The sequence below is a fragment of the Rutidosis leptorrhynchoides genome, chromosome 7 (assembly GCF_046630445.1).
Source record: "Rutidosis leptorrhynchoides isolate AG116_Rl617_1_P2 chromosome 7, CSIRO_AGI_Rlap_v1, whole genome shotgun sequence".
Lineage (NCBI taxonomy): Eukaryota > Viridiplantae > Streptophyta > Magnoliopsida > Asterales > Asteraceae > Rutidosis > Rutidosis leptorrhynchoides.
This window is the reverse complement of record NC_092339.1, coordinates 44,123,433-44,140,813: the sequence shown is the minus strand read 5'-3', so window position 1 is coordinate 44,140,813 and position 17,381 is coordinate 44,123,433. Positions and strand designations below refer to the sequence as shown.

The 17,381-nt window shown below is 35.8% G+C and overlaps 2 pseudogenes; one reads left to right on the top strand and one right to left on the bottom strand.

Moving 5' to 3' along the window:
* The first annotated feature begins 13,018 nt into the window (after positions 1-13,018).
* On the top strand, positions 13,019-14,678 carry LOC139859155 (ubiquitin-conjugating enzyme E2 2-like; annotated as a pseudogene).
* Positions 14,679-15,543: 865 nt separating this feature from the next.
* LOC139859154 (serine/threonine-protein kinase PBL34-like) lies at positions 15,544-16,686 on the bottom strand (annotated as a pseudogene).
* Between the last annotated feature and the right edge of the window lie 695 nt (positions 16,687-17,381).

Genomic DNA, 17,381 nt, shown 5'->3' with positions numbered 1-17,381 from the left:
AACTAATAAAATTTCATAAATACAATACTAACCACAAATATATGTATATAAATATATTAATGTCACTATTTATATAAACGTAAATCATTATAGATATATACATAAAATCGATATATATATATAAAATATAACTTAAAATATAATATAAGTATACGTTTTAAAATAAAGGTTAGAATAAATTCTACAAAACTATAATATATAAATAATACATATTAATAAATGAAATTTTGTAACTTACATTATACGTATTAATATATACACAATTGATATAGGTTCGTGAATCCGAGGCCAACCCTGCATTGTTCAATGACGTCATATGTATTTTTACTACAAAATACAGTATCGTGAGTTTCATTTGCCTTTTTACCCTTTATATTTTTGGGCTGAGAATACATGCGCAACTTTTATAACTGTTTTACGAAATTGACACAAGTACGTGAAACTACATTCTATGGTTGGATTATCGAAGTCGAATATGCCCCTTTTTATTAAGTCTGGTAATCTAAGAATTAGGGAACAGACACCCTAATTGACGCGAATCCTAAAGATAGATCTATCGGGCCCAACAAGCCCCATCCAAAGTACCGGATGTTTTAGTACTTCGAAATTTATATCATGTCCGAAGGAGGATCCCGGAATGTTGGGGATATTCTTATATATGCATATTGTTAATGTCGGTTACCAGGTGTTCAATCCATATGAATGATATTTTTGTCTCTATGCATGGGACGTATGTTTATGAGAAATGGAAATCTGAAATCTTGTGGTCTATTAAAATGATGGAAACGATTGTTTAAGTTAAACTAATGAACTCACCAACCTTTTGGTTGACACTTTAAAGCATGTTTATTCTCAGGTACGAAAGAAATCTTCCGCTGTGTATTTGCTCATTTTATAGATATTACTTGGAGTCATTCATGGCATATTTCAAAAGACGTTGCATTCGAGTCGTCGAGTTCATCAAGATTATTATCAAGTCAATTATAGTTGGATATATTATGAAATGGTATGCATGCCTGTCAACTTTCGATGTAATGAAAGTTTGTCTTTTCAAAAACGAATGCAATGTTTGTAAAATGTATCATATAGAGGTCAAGTACCTCGCGATGTAATCAACTGTTGTGAATCGTTTATAATCGATATGGACTTCGTCCGAATGGATTAGGACGGGTCTTCACATAACAAGCTCCAGGTCTTCCTGTACCTCTGCCGCATTAATATTGAAAACTCTTCCGCGGCCTTGTCCATTCGTGTTCTCCTGGTTCGGGCAATTTCTAATAATGTGGCCCGGTTTTCCACATTTATAACAAACTACATTGGCATAACTTGCTCCGACACTACTTGCTCCGCTATTACTCGTTCCGACACCATTTGTTCCTTTCGTTCTATTAACCCCTGGTCCGTAGACCTCACACTTCGCCGCGCTATGACCATTTCTTTTACACTTGTTGCAAAATTTGGTGCAGAACCCCGAGTGATACTTTTCACACCTTTGGCATAGCTGCTTCTGATTGTTGTTGTTGTTGCGGTTATTATTGTTGTTGGGATGATTGTTGTAGTTGCTGTTGTTGTTGTTGTTGTTGTTGTTGTTGTTGTTGTTGTTGGGCCGTTTGTTGTAGTTGCGATTGATGTTGCGATTGTTGGGATAATTGTTGCGATTATTGTTGTAATTGCTGTTGTTGTTGTATTGGTGATTCTTATCACCGTTTTCCTCCCACTTTCTTTTGACTTGCTTCACATTGGCCTCTCCAGCAGTCTGTTCTTTAATTCTTTCTTCAATCTGGTTCACTAGTTTGTGAGCCATTCTACATGCCTGTTGTATGGAGGCGGGCTCGTGTGAACTTATATCTTCTTGGATTCTTTCCGGTAATCCTTTCACAAACGCGTCGATCTTCTCTTCCTCATCTTCGAATGCTCCCGGACACAATAGGCACAATTCTGTGAATCGTCTTTCGTACGTGGTAATATCAAATCCTTGGGTTCGTAACCCTCTAAGTTCTGTCTTGAGCTTATTGACCTCGGTTCTGGGACGGTACTTCTCGTTCATCAAGTGCTTGAATGCTGACCACGGTAGTGCGTACGCATCATCTTGTCCCACTTGCTCTAGATAGGTATTCCACCATGTTAACGCATAACCTGTGAAGGTATGCGTAGCGTACTTCACTTTGTCCTCTTCAGTACACTTACTTATGGCAAACACCGATTCGACCTTCTCGGTCCACCGTTTCAATCCGATCGGTCCTTCGGTTCCATCAAATTCCAAAGGTTTACAGGCAGTGAATTCTTTGTAGGTGCATCCTACACGACTTCCTGTACTGCGGCTATGTTTGAAGCTAGAAAAGTACGGAATTCCTCTTCATTCATATTCACGGTGTGTCGAGTAGTCGGTGCCATTTCCTTCAAAATAGTCAAATGGAACAAGTTAATCATACAGAATATTAAGAGTAGTTAATAGTATTTCGTAGCATAATATGAACTCATTTATAAAAGCTTTTTCTTCATATTAGCGTTTTATAAGTTTAAATTTGGGTAGTACCTACCCGTTAAGTTCATACTTAGTAGCTAATATACAATTCAACTACTACAATTCTATATGAAAAACTGATTGTAATAATATTTCGCGTTCAAACTTTAAACAATATTTTACAAACTTACAATACCGCTTATTTTACATAAAGCATGAAATATAGCACACAATAACTTTGATACAAGATAGTTGTGAAGATAATTCTAACTAGTACACAAGTCGTTCAGCAAAGGCAATAAAGACACGTAATTCATACGTCCAGAAACAAGTCACGCATTCTGGTTTTACTAGGACTACGTCCCATCCTTGGTCTTGTGGAACATAACCGTTATGGCCGTTGATAAGACAGCGTGTTGTAACGTCGTCAAAGGGACGAGGGTTACGTAATGACCAACAGTCTCGTAATAACCTAAAAACCTCATTTCTTACCCCAATTACCGACTCCGTCACTTGTGGGAACGTTTTGTTTAATAGTTGTAGCCCGATGTTCTTGTTCTCACTTTGGTGAGAAGCGAACATTACTAACCCGTAAGCATAACATGCTTCTTTATGTTGCATGTTAGCCGCTTTTTCTAAATCACGAAGTCCTATATTCGGATATACTGAGTCAAAATAATTTCTTAACCCGTTGCGTAAAATAGCATTTGGGTTCCCCGCAATATATGCGTCAAAGTAAACACATCGTAACTTATGGATTTCCCAATGTGATATCCCCCATCTTTCGAACGAAAGCCTTTTATAAACCAAGGCATTCTTGGAACGTTCTTCGAATGTCTTACAAACTGATCTCGCCTTAAATAGTTGTGCCGAGGAATTCTGACCGACTCTAGACAAGATTTCATCAATCATGTCTCCGGGTAGGTCTCTTAAAATATTGGGTTGTCTATCCATTTTGTGTTTTTATACTGTAAAATAGACAAGAGTTAGATTCATAAAAAAAATACTTATTAATACAAGCAATTTTTACATATATCATAAAGCATAAGCACACTATATTACATATATTACACCACACGAATACAACTATCTTATTCCGACTCGCTCGTTTCTTCTTGTTCGGTTTTGGTTCGTTTTGCCAAGTTTCTAGGGATATATGATGTTCCCCTAATACGAGCCGTCGTTGTCCACATTGGTTTAGAAAAACCTGGTGGTTTAGAGGTTCCCGGGTCATTGTTACAACTTAAGGACTTCGGGGGTTGACGATACATATAAAGTTCATCGGGGTTGGAATTAGATTTCTCTATTTTTATGCTCTTTCCCTTATTATTTTCTTTTGCCTTTTTAAATTCAGTTGGGGTAATTTCTATAACATCATCGGAATTCTCGTCGGAATCCGATTCATCGGAGAATTGGTAATCCTCCCAATATTTTGCTTCCTTGGCGGAAACACCATTGACCATAATTAACCTTGGTCGGTTGGTTGAGGATTCTCTTTTACTTAACCATTTTATTATTTCCCCCACCGGTTCTATTTCTTCTTCCGGTTCCGATTCTTCTTCCGGTTTCGATTCTTCTTTCGGTTCTGACTCTTCTTCCGGTTCCTCTTCGGGAACTTGTGAATCAGTCCACGAATCATTCCAATTTACATTTGACTCTTCATTATTATTAGGTGAGTCAATGGGACTTGTTCTAGAGGTAGACATCTATCACATAATATCAAACGCGTTAAGAGATTAATATATCACATAATATTCACATGTTAAAAATGTATAGTTTCCAACAAAATTTGTTAAGCAATCATTTTTCAAGTAAACACGATCGAAGTCCAGACTCACTAATGCATCCTAACAAACTCGATAAGATACACTAATGCAAAGTTCTGGTTCTCTAAGACCAATGCTCTGATATCAACTGAAATGTCCCGTTCTTATTGATTAAAAACGTTCCATATTAATTGATTTCGTTGCGAGGTTTTGACCTCTATATGAGACGTTTTTCAAAGATTGCATTCATTTTAAAATAAACCATAACCTTTATTTCATCAATAAAGGTTTTAAAAAAGCTTTACGTAGATTATCAAATAATGATAATCTAAAATATCCCGTTTACACACGACCATTACATAATGGTTTACAATACAAATATGTTACAACAAAATAAGTTTCTTGAATGCAGTTTTTACACAATATCATACAAGCATGGACTCCAAATCTTGTCCTTATTTAAGTATGCGACAGCGGAAGCTCTTAATAATCACCTGAGAATAAACATGCTTAAAACGTCAACAAAAATGTTGGTGAGTTATAGGTTTAACCTATATATATCAAATCATAATAATAGACCACAAGATTTCATATTTCAATACACATCCCATACATAGAGATAAAAATCATTCATATGGTGAACACCTGATAACCGACATTAACAAGATGCATATATATAAGAATATCCCCATCATTCCGGGACACCCTTCGGATATGATATAAATTTCGAAGTACTAAAGCATCCGGTACTTTGGATGGGGTTTGTTAGGCCCAATAGATCTATCTTTAGGATTCGCGTCAATTAGGGTGTCCGTTCCCTAATTCTTAGATTACCAGACTTAATAAAAAGGGGCATATTCGATTTCGATAATTCAACCATAGAATGTAGTTTCACGTACTTGTGTCTATTTTGTAAATCATTTATAAAACCTGCATGTATTCTCATCCCAAAAATATTAGATTTTAAAAGTGGGACTATAACTCACTTTCACAGATTTTTACTTCGTCGGGAAGTAAGACTTGGCCACTGGTTGATTCACGAACCTATAACAATATATACATATATATCAAAGTATGTTTAAAATATATTTACAACACTTTTAATATATTTTGATGTTTTAAGTTTATTAAGTCAGCTGTCCTCGTTAGTAACCTACAACTAGTTGTCCACAGTTAGATGTACAGAAATAAATCGATAAATATTATCTTGAATCAATCCACGACCCAGTGTATACGTATCTCAGTATTGATCACAACTTAAACTATATATATTTTGGAATCAACCTCAACCCTGTATAGCTAACTCCAACATTCACATATAGAGTGTCTATGGTTGTTCCGAAATATATATAGATGTGTCGACATGATAGGTCGAAACATTGTATACTTGTCTATGGTATCTCAAGATTACATAATATACAATACAAGTTGATTAAGTTATGGTTGGAATAGATTTGTTACCAATTTTCACGTAGCTAAAATGAGAAAAATTATCCAATCTTGTTTTACCCATAACTTCTTCATTTTAAATCCGTTTTGAGTGAATCAAATTGCTATGGTTTCATATTGAACTCTATTTTATGAATCTAAACAGAAAAGTATAGGTTTATAGTTGGAAAAATAAGTTACAAGTCGTTTTTGTAAAGGTAGTCATTTCAGTCGAAAGAACGACGTCTAGATGACCATTTTAGAAAACATACTTCCACTTTGAGTTTAACCATAATTTTTGGATATAGTTTCATGTTTATAATAAAAATCATTTTCTCAGAATAACAACTTTTAAATCAAAGTTTATCATAGTTTTTAATTAACTAACCCAAAACAGCCCGCGGTGTTACTACGACGGCGTAAATTCGGTTTTACGGTGTTTTTCGTGTTTCCAGGTTTTAAATCATTAAGTTAGAATATCATATAGATATAGAACATGTGTGTAGTTAATTTTAAAAGTCAAGTTAGAAGGATTAACTTTTGTTTGCGAACAAGTTTAGAATTAACTAAACTATGTTCTAGTGATTACGAGTTTAAACCTTCGAATAAGATAGTTTTATATATATGAATCGAATGATGTTATGAACATCATTACTACCTCAAGTTTAGTAGGTAAACCTACTGGAAGTGACAAGAAATGATCTAGCTTCAAAGGATCTTGGATGGCTTGAAAGTTCTTGAAGTAGGATCATGACACAAAAACAAGTTCAAGTAAGATTTTTACTCGAATTAAGATAGTTTATAGTTATAGAAATTGAATCAAAGTTTGAATATGAATATTACCTTGAATAAGAAAGATAACCTACTGTATATAACAAAGGTTTCTTGATCTTAGATGATTACTTGGAATGGATTAGAAAGCTTGGAAGTAAATTAGTAAACTTGAAGGGATTTTTGAAGTGTTCTTGAAGTGTTCTTCCTATGATGATTATAGCTTGATTCTTGAAGTGATTTTTGATGAAGATGATGATTAACTACTGGAAAAATACGTTCATAATAGTGTGTGTGTGTTGAGAGAGAATTAGAAACAGAATTGGAAGTGAAATGGAGTGAATGATGAGTGGTAATTGGTGAGTGGTGAGTGGGGTTAAAAGGAGTTCTAGTTAGTTGACTAGCTCATGTTAGAAGTTAAAATTGATTAGTCATACATGACATAATCAAGAGTGGAATCCCATGCTAGTTCCTATTGGTATATACTCATAGTAAGTACATTTTGAAGCTGTGTATAATACGGGTAAGAATACGACTAGAATTCTTGATGAAAGAAAAGAATGGAAAAGTAACTGTAACCATTTTCGTTAAGTAAGAGTGTTTTGATATATGTCTTGAAGTCTTCCAAAAGTATTTTAATACATCTAAATACACTACATGTATATACATTTTAACTGAGTCGTTAAGTCATCGTTAGTCGTTACATGTAAGTGTTGTTTTGAAACCCTTAAGTTAACGATCTCAATTAATGTTGTTAACCCATTGTTTATTATATCTAATGAGATGTTAAATTATTATATTATCATGATATTATGATATATTAATATATCTTAATATGATATATATACATTTAAATGTCGTTACAACGATAATCGTTACATATATGTCTCGTTTCGAAATCCTTAAGTTAGTAGTCTTGTTTATATGTATATAACTCATTGTTAATATACTTATGGAGATACTTACTTATCATAATCTCATGTTAACCATATGTATATCCATATATATATCGTCATGTCGTTTTTACAAGTTTTAACGTTCGTGAATCGCCGGTCAACTTGGGTGGTCAATTGTCTATATGAAACATATTTCAATTAATCAAGTCTTAACAAGTTTGATTGCTTAACATGTTGGAAACATTTAATCATGTAAATATCAACCTCAATTAATATATATAAACATGGAAAAGTTCGGGTCACTACATGAAACAGTAACAATACGCTCCAAGGAAGATCGAAGGGCTCCATCGAAAGCGCGTTGAGCCTCCTCAAATATACTAGGAGGACAAGTACGCAAGGTAAAGTAGAGTTTAGAAACTCCCGTACATGCCCTAAGCAACAACAACTCACATTGAGGATCATCAAGCTTAGCAACCTTATCCATAAGCGCAATGGACTTGGTCACCCTTTGCATCACCAGTTCACTACTAAAACCAGGATCGGAACTTGCGGGGGCCCCAAGTAACTTAACATCATTTAAAGGCCGAGCAATATTAGGAGGAAAGACACCTACTTGTCTGCTGCGAGGGTCCTCCGTAGGCCAGAAAATTTCTGTTTTTTCAATTTTGAGATGTAGCCCAAAACGAGGCCCATCCTCCATAATCAAATGCAAAACCTTCCCCACCACCAAAGTGTCCCCAATAATAGTGCCATCATCCAAATACCACGCCTGAAGACAAACCTCAAAATTATCTCTGATTTTAGAAACCAAGGGTTGTAAGAGCAAAGCAAAAAGCAGCGGACCAAGGGGATCACCCTGTTGCACCCCCTGAGAAGACCATAATGTGTGGTTCCCATAATACAATCTGGCTGGATTAGAGTAGCAAAATTCAACCCACCGAGAAATGCTCGGACAAAGGCGGCGAACTTCACGTAACATGACCGTACGATCAACTAGATTGAAGGCATTTTGAAAATCAACTAATAACATAGAGAGGCCAACATCAGAGCCACGATCCTCAATCAACCGATTCACAGCATGAAGAATTGCCTCACCACCTGAAGAAACACCAACACCAAATTGAAGACCATCGAAGTAACTTCCCAAAGACTGACCAACCATAGCAGCGCCAACCTTTGAAACAAGACGTCGCCAAACAGTACCCACAGCTATAGGACGAAGACCACCGCCGGGCTTGACAAGCGGTGTGAGGGGAGCCTGGAGACAATCTGGGCCCCACACCTCTAGCAATAGCAAAACCTTTCCTAGTAAAAATATGAGCAGCAGCACCGGCACCAATATCTTGCGCCATTGAACTCTTCTGAACCCGCTTTAGCAAAGAAACAACATCCTTTTCTAATTTCACAAGGGAAGAAAATGAGAAAGGAATGAAACCATAACCAATCACCTGACAGCTAGATTCATACTTGACCCGCTTCCGACGAGCCGCATCAACCACAGCACGTCCAGGGACAAAGTCAGAAAGCCCAGACCGTGTCAAAGGAGAAGACCCTGTCAAGTCAACACAAACATCGCGACCACAATCCCAGGAATAAAGTAACACATCTGCAGGTCTGAGGCCCTGTCGTTCCCTCCAGACAACCCAATGTCAACCTCCTTTCTCGCTGAAATCCCAGATCGATAACAAACATCAACAAGGGAATCCCGAACAACATTATGTCGATGCTTAATACCCACCATACCAGAACAAGACACCGCGTGATCCCCGAAAATATCCCCAGTAAAAACCCTTGAACAGGCAGAGCATGCCGTCGAGATAGAGAACAATGGAACACCCAACCGGTAGCACAACACACATCAGTAAGTCTTTGCGTTCATCGTCTGACCCAACCCCAAAATAGGGACTGCCCTTAGCCAAGCAGAGGTGTAATCACCCTACTGCGATTTCCATAAGACCGATTGTCGGGGAGATAATGAAAAAGTGGATTCTGCAGAAGCGGTAACCTTTGTGAAATAAACATGTGCCAATTTCTTCATGAGTATGGGGGCAGCGACCTCACTCTGATTACCTAAAATATCAAACCCAACCGTTTTATTAAACAGACCCAATGCATCTTCAAAAGCACGACCAAGACCAACAATACCCGCATAACGTAGGAGCTTGGTCTGCAACCCAGTAGACTGTAATCGAGAAGCCAGAAAAGCATAATGACGAACATCTCCCGCAGAATAAACACCAAGCCCTCCAAATGCAAATGGCAAGGTGGCAAGCCGCCACTGCCAATCACCAAACTCAGGCCCTGAAGCAGTAACAATACGCTCCAAGGAAGATCGAAGGGCTCCATCGAAAGCACGTTGAGCCGCCTCAAATATACTAGGAGGACAAGTACGCAAGGTAAAGTAGAGTTTAGAAACTCCCGTACATGCCCTAAGCAACAACAACTCACACTGAGGATCATCAAGCTTAGCAACCTTATCCATAAGCGCAATGGACTTGGTCACCCTTTGCATCACCAGTTCACTACTAAAACCAAGATCGGAACTTGCGGGGGCCCCAAGCAACTTAACACCATTTAAAGGTCGAGCAATATTAGGAGGAAAGACACCTACTTGCCTGCTGCGAGGGTCCTCCGTAGGCCAGAAAATTTCTGTTTTTTCAACGTTGAGATGTAGCTCAAAACGAGGCCCATCCCCCATAATCAAATGCAAAACCTTCCCCACCACCAAAGTGTCCCCAATAATAGTGCCATCATCCAAATACCACGCCTGAAGACAAACCTCAAAATTATCTCTGATTTTAGAAACCAAGGGTTGTAAGACCAAAGCAAAAAGCAGCGGACCAAGGGGACCAAGCAGCTTATTATTATTATTATTATTATTATTATTATTATTATTATTACTATTATTATTATTTATTATTATTATTTATTTTTATTTTTATTTTTCCGGCAAAAATCAAATATATTAATTTCAAACGAATACAAGGGCCGGACATTACCCAAAGCCCAACAAACATAACAATTAAGCTCAAGATAAAAACAAAATACAACAAAACTCAAAGGAAATACAAACACTAAAAGCCATACAAAGACCTTAACCCATAACCAGCTTATTATCGACTCATCTCATCTTCCACATATTCGCAGCTTTCTTCACAGCAGAAGAATTCTTCACTTTTATACTCATCAATTTACATTGAACAAAGTTATCAATAATTGCGCATACCTCCTCTTCTCTTCTTTTTGTGTTTATAAACATACACTGATTTCTTTCTTGCTAAAGAAAGTAAACACTAGCTGCAACTACTCATTTATTCAAAATATTCCATATGTGATTTGTAAATGAGAATTTTGCCTGTTCCTTCATAATCTCAGGCAATCTATCTGGCATTCCTTTAAAAATAATTCTAGCTTTCATCTTCCTCCATACTTTGATAATAAAATCACATGAGAAAAATAGATAACTAATGAAGTCCTGCACATATCTACAAAGAACACATTTAAAATTATGATTAGTGATCCATCTCTCCGATCTCTCATGAGTACTTAGCCTATTCAGATTGGCTAACCATATAACAAAAGCCTGCTTTGGATTCAAAAAATTGAACCAAATAACATGATCCCAATCCACTTTAACACTGTTTGCTTTTAAATCACTCCATACTTGATGAGTGAAAAATTGGACACATTTACCAGCATCTGTAATCCATTGATAATCAACAAAATTATTTATGTGAATCATCTTGACATGAGGCTTGACCTTGTCTCTTAAACTCAGCAAGTGCCTCCAACCCCAACTATCATTATGTCCAGCATGAACATCCCAAATGCTTTTGTCTTTTAGTTTAATAATATTGACCCATTTACTCCATAAAGACTCCTTTTGGGCAAAAATCCTCCATAAATTTTTCACTAACAAGATTTCATCCACTCCATTAATGGCTTCAAACCCAAACCACCTTGATCTTTTGGAAGACAAACATACTTCCAGGGAACTTTAGCCTTGCCTTTTGCACTATCACGATGACCCCACAAGAAGCCTTTCAAGCATTTATCAATTTCTTGAATAATAACACATGGAAGAACATAAACTGAAGCCCAATAAATATATATAGCTGATAACACTATTATTATTATATTATAAAATTATAATTATAATTAGTAAGGAGATGATAAGCTAGCACACACTCAGTTTTGATTCATACACACTTTTGATCAAGAAACTTACAATTATATCACTAAGTTTAAGTTTATGTAGGGAGTTAAACTTTCAATATTGTAAGTAAGCGTATAATAATAACTTAGGTGTATATGGATCAAAATTGTGTGTATAAATATCACCTTCTAATTATAACTATGATAAATAATATGCAAAATATGTGTTAAAACTTTAAAGATAATTGGGCCATGTTTAAAAATTTCCATATATTATTTCTTTATATATTTTTAAAAGTATCTAAATTGCTCTTGTCTTGTGTCATATTAATAAATAATATTAGTAAATAATATTTAATCTAGTTTAATTGAGAAATGACACGTAGATAAATTTAATTCAGTTTAATTTAGAAAGTGACATATGTGCATATTTAATTCAGATTAATTGAAAACTTGACACGTAAAATTATTGACACGCGCTTTATAAGAATATATAGATAGATAGATTGATACTCTAGTAAAGATAAACAAACACGACTATTCAATGTATTAGCATTATATGTTGTGATTACATTCCTAAAATTATACTCTAGTAAAGATAAAGACGACTACAAATATTAATATAATTTTATTGTAGTTAAGGAAAATAAATTAAATGTCAAGATTAATTTTTCTCATGCCACACATGATTTTTTTTTAAAATGATTTAAGAAGAAAAATGTATCCAAAACCTTATTTTATATAATAATATACATAGATTTAATGAATTTGTTTGATAAGATTCATGATATATTCGAAACTAATAATTGATCAAGACCCTAACTGCCATTGTACTAAGTTCGAACAAACACTAGCAAGCATCAACATTGACACAAACCAGCTAAACTCACATTAACTTAGATCTCACTCAAAAAGTTAATTTGCCTAACTTTATTTGACGGTGATGAGTCTGTGACCATCCGATTAAAACCTGAAAGAGACGGGTGCTCGAGCAAAGTAGTTCATGTGTGAAAAAGCATACCAATCGAAATGTCTGAACCATATGATTCCGTCAAATCCGATCAAAGACGGTCAACAATCCGAGCAAGAGGTTAGGAGTTCGACTCCGCTGGGCTGCAACATTGCATTCAATGTTATCCCTGACCTGAAGTATCCACCCTGGTCGACTTTCACTTAGTGCGGGGGCAACGGGAGAGGGGTTTTACCGGCCATGACTTGGGATTGGTCCGGATTTCCTCGCCGTAGTTGGGGGCGAGTTATGCAACTAAAGGAGATGAACGTGTAAGTGGTTAAGTCCCCATGAGTGATCCTAAACTGATGTCAAAAAACAATCCTAAACCCGCGTAAATAGCTAAATAATCATGCGCATGGATGGTCCATGCACTTGCGGACTAAGGTATCGACCCGCATGTTAATGACGCGACTATATCTTTGGATAATATATTCTGTTTTGATTTTGTGTCTATTCAAACCGATTATTATCTATTCCGATTTTATTTTCATATATAAAGAATGTTAATAATTATGGAAAAGATATGATAATTCAGGTATATATATCTATGTTTATCAAAACTATAGGGTTTGGTTTCACTATATATAATAAAACTACTATTGCAATTAACATACACGTATTACAGCGTACTCTTCTCATCCTTGACGTAGATTATCTTCCCGATCGACTAACGTCATCTTTCCATCAGCTTAACATTACAGGTAACGAAATATATCAATCACTTATAATAATATCTATTTAATTTACTTTAATAATCAATTTATTTATTGCTCAATTACTCTACTTTGAAACGGAACCCTAGAATCGACTAATACCTCATGATCATATTATTTGAGTTGAGCTTAAATTTCGCTTCTTATGCCATGTAATTACTATTAATATATCTTATTATATAAACATCTGTGGCCGGTTCGTGTACAATGTCATCTCACCTTTTTAAGTGGTGTAATTAATTAAGGTGTACATAAATAACTACTCGTAATATTTTGATTCTTGTTGAAATTGAAATATTAATATTAATAGTAGGTGGCGTGGATGGCACAGATGAGATTAATGAGGGATTTTAGGATGTTGCAGTATGATGCACCTTTTGGAATCATTGGTGCACCTCATGATAATAATATCATGCTATGGAATGCTGTTATTATTGGGTATGTAAAACTCAATCACGTGTTCAAGTAATACTTCAATTCAATTTTAATGAGATGATATAATATGTTCCTGCTACTAATTAATTATTTTATATATTTCTATTGCAGTCCTGATAGTCCTTGGGATGGAGGTACGTTTGCGAGCGAGTTGCATGTTACTGTTATTATATATATTGTTAAATTAGAATATTTGAGTTAGAATGTATTGATTGATATAGTTGGTATGATATGAAAGTATCAGTAGACTTTATTGCGTCATTGTTGTTGTATCATTGTATTAGCTGACAATGTGTTATGTACGCCCGGGCACTCTCAGGTTTGTTCGAGTTGAGACTGGAGTTTTCAGAAGATTATCCATTTGTTCCACCGACAGTATAATTTATTTCTATAATGTTTCATCCAAACAGTAAGTTGTCTGTATCATATTTTGGTGTATGCAAGAGTGTGTGTGTGTGTGTGTGTGTGTGTGTGTGTGTGTGTGTGCCTGTGTGGTAGAGACTCGTGTGGCCTGTCTATTACTTGGTGTAGGACTTTATAACATATTCTTTATGTATGTGGCTACTTTGCTCTTATTTTATCCATCGTTTCTTGTTTGACCAGTTTATGAAGATGGGAGCATATGCTTGGGTATTCTTCAGAATCCTTGGAGTCCAGTTTATGATGTTGAATCTATTCTTACAACAATTCAAGTGAGCTAGTTATATATATATATATATATATATTCTACATCCCCCCTTACCATAACTTAATTAGATATGTTTTATTGCCACATGTAATGTAATACATACATCTAAAATGCCACAAGCTTTAAATTATTTAAGAATTACGTGAGTAAGTTGATATATTTATATTGTCTAGTAATTAACATTATGTATTTCCTTGACATTGTAGTCATTGCTCTGTGACCCAAACCCAAATTCACCAGCCAATCCTGAAGCAGCACGGATGTTTAGTGAGAATAAGGAGTACAATCGTAAAGTGCGAGAGATTGTTGAGCGGAGCTTTACTGCTGCACGGTCTTTTGATAACTAAGAAATGAGTTACCAACTAAGAAGAAACGTTAATTAGCAATGGTAGTTAGATTCGATGATCCTGACTGGACCTGGTTATGTCATTTTATTCTAGTTACTACTTTTAATTATTAGTCTTTTATCATGTTTTACTCAATTAATTGCATGTTATTCGCAATGATGTATTACATGAACAGTGTACTCCAGGCCAAAACCTTATATGTTCATATTAAGGAAAATTCTGTATTGATGTTAAGATGGATGCAAACTTAACACACTACTGAAGCATACTTGTCCTGTTATCCTTTCGCCAAGCTACCCCATTCTTGAACCACCATTGCGCAAAGCGAATAACTAGACTAAAATTAAATTATTTAGAACCTTAAGTTGAGTTTAAACTGAATAGAGATTGAACTTATTTTGAACCTGAACTGAAAACTCCTTTAGTCTGTCCTCTTCGTTCATTATAGAAAAAATAACAAATATCAAGAAAATTTTCGACTGGTGTTATAGTAACAACTACTATATTTGGGTGAAGAGATGCTTTGTATCACAAAAGGAGATGGTTACTTTCTAGGCACGAGCTTCCATGTTTCCTCTGTTCTTTTGTATTCTCCATTGTCCATTGAGGGCGTTTTCCTTTGAAAAAAGATCTGATTCTATATGAGTTTTTGTTATTTTGGCAACAAAAACAATACTGCCCTAGTGTGTGAATTTATTGAGTGAAATTTGAGTGGCCGTTGTGACAATTAAACTCGATAATTATCTTTGTTTATGATAAAAAAACATTGAAATATAATGTGATTTCTGTTTTTCAAAACATGTAACTTCAGTTAAACCTAATATGTTGTTAAACCCATAATCCCAGACCCAACAAAGCCATCTAGTTATCTAATAGATCTTGGAGACCGTTGATAAGGTTTTGGAGACCGTTGATAAGGTTGATCGTTATGACGAAGAGACGTAGTCGGACACCTTGATACCGAGAGGCTCCTCATCGGTGGGCCTTTTAAGCCCGCTCCATTTCTACTCATCTGGGTCGTGTTGGCCCGTTCACCCTGCAAATGCAACGCCTGAAAATACGGAGCTATACAAGCCATGTCTTTAAGGTTCACGAGTGGCTTTAAAACTTCATAAACGTCACTCATTAACGGTCTTGCTTTTGGGTCACGGTTTAAGCAAAGTGTAGCCAATTGAGCAGCCTCTTGTGCACCTCTTACTGAAAATCGACCTTCGAGTAATGGGTCTATTAACTGGTACAATCTTCGGCTTTCAATTAAAAAAGGTCTCGCCCATTCTACAAGATTATGCTCCCCGTTAGGTCGATTTTTGTCATTGATCTTCGCCCAGTTATCATCTTTAGTAAAACCACTCCAAAACTGTACACGTCACTCATCGATGTCAGGTGCCCTACAATTCATTAGATCATGTTAGTTATGGATAAGGATACAAATTCAACCCAAGTACTATTAATGGGACAATTTAGGTTATATACAAACTCTAGCGGGTCAAATGAGTAAAAACTAGAGATGACAATTTTGATTCAGTAACCTATAAATAGGTCAAATTGGGTAGTGGATTCTCCATAATTATTCAAATGGGTATAATATAAATGAATTGATATAAAAGAAAGTGGTCAAACGGGTTTAAATGTGCATCAAAATTGTGATGACAATTTGACATAGTTTTATTCTATCATATTCAACACATTAGTTGAGAGTAAAAAGGTTTTTAATAAATGGACAGACTGCTCGTGGGGTCAACCCGGTCGACCCTTCAGTAGAAGTTACCAGTTTTGACCAAAATCTGTTTCTACCCATAACCCAACCTGCCATTTTGCAAATCGAATTCAATGGGTACATGGACAAATAAGTGAGAGCACGTTTAATATCACTTGTTTTGACCCATTTTGCCAGATCTTAATACGAATCTAGCACAATTATGATTTCATTAAAATAACTAAAAGTAATCATAGGAACAAATATACCTGTCATCACATATTCGGGTGAAGCATAGCCATAAGTTCCCATCACACGAGTAGATACATGAGTATCATCACCTTAGACCATAGATAATGGGGCTGCATTCCCCAAATGCTCATGAGGTGTCAAGACAAACGCCCGGAATGGAGCATTTGTGGGCGCTTGTCTTCAGGCGTTGGTCGGCGGATCACGGAGAGAGGAAAGGGGCGGCTTGTGACATGGCAGCATGCAATTGGTTATGAGTATTTTCTCTCTTCCACTTTTAATTATTTACACCTCAAATACCAATCAAATTTTACCACATCACCACCAAACTTCTTACAAAAGCCCCCCATTACAACTCCCCCATTTCCCTGCCATGGTCCAGTCATTGACTTGCCCCAAAAAGTAGACCTTACTCACTCCACGTCACAATCACCGTTATCTATGGTCTTACAGACAGTCTTTAGCAAGTCCAAAATCAGAAAGCTTGGCATTGTAATCCTGAAACAAGAACGTGTTTAAGCTCAAAAAGAGTTTTGATATTGATATTATATATGAGTATTATAATCATAAAGATATAATATTAAGGGCAAAAGAGTTTTGATGGTGATGAGTCTGTGACCATTTGATTAAGACTTGAAAGAGACAGGTGCGAGGAAGATCTAACAAAGTATTTCATGTGTGAAGAAGCATACCAATCACCGATCAAACACCATTAACAATCCTAAATTATCCTAAATAGCAGAAGAACGTAGATGACT